The sequence below is a fragment of the Orycteropus afer genome, unplaced genomic scaffold (genome assembly GCF_000298275.1).
Source record: "Orycteropus afer afer isolate SDZICR_OR568_19922 unplaced genomic scaffold, OryAfe1.0 scaffold01026, whole genome shotgun sequence".
Classification (NCBI taxonomy): domain Eukaryota; kingdom Metazoa; phylum Chordata; class Mammalia; order Tubulidentata; family Orycteropodidae; genus Orycteropus; species Orycteropus afer.
In genome coordinates, this window is record NW_006922613.1 from 357,219 (window position 1) to 357,810 (window position 592).

A 592-nucleotide genomic window follows, 5' to 3' on the forward strand; every position below is an offset into this window, starting at 1 on the left:
TGGAAAATTTCAGCATAATAGTACTCCACACAAAAGGAGTGGGAGTATAAAAATGAGGAGTAATAAGTGAGACTCCAGACACAAAAGGCCACACATTTTATGATTCTGTTTATATGAAATGTCCAGAGGAGGCAAATCCATAGGGATAGAAAGTAGATTACTTATTGCTAGGGGCTGAACTAAGGGGGAAATGGGGAGAGTTCTTAATGAATATGGTTTCCTTTTGGGGGGATGGAAATGTTTCGAAACTAGTAGCTATGATGGTTTTACAACATTGTGAATGTTCTAGATGCCAATAGTAAATGAATTATACACTTTAAAGTGTCAAAAGTAGTGAATTTTATGTGAATTTTGCCACGTGCATGCACGTGCACGCACACACACACACACACACACGTGCATGGCATTCTTAGGACACCAAAACTAGTTCTAAATGGCTGGAAGACAATGTGAGAGAGAAAATGAGAATAGTGAAAGATTAAGCTGGCTTGGTAGATGGGGGCCAAGTCATCAAGTGCCCTATATTTGAGGGAACAGAATTGTGGCTTATTTCTGAAAATGAGTGACAGTCATGTGTTTCAAGAAATGGAGT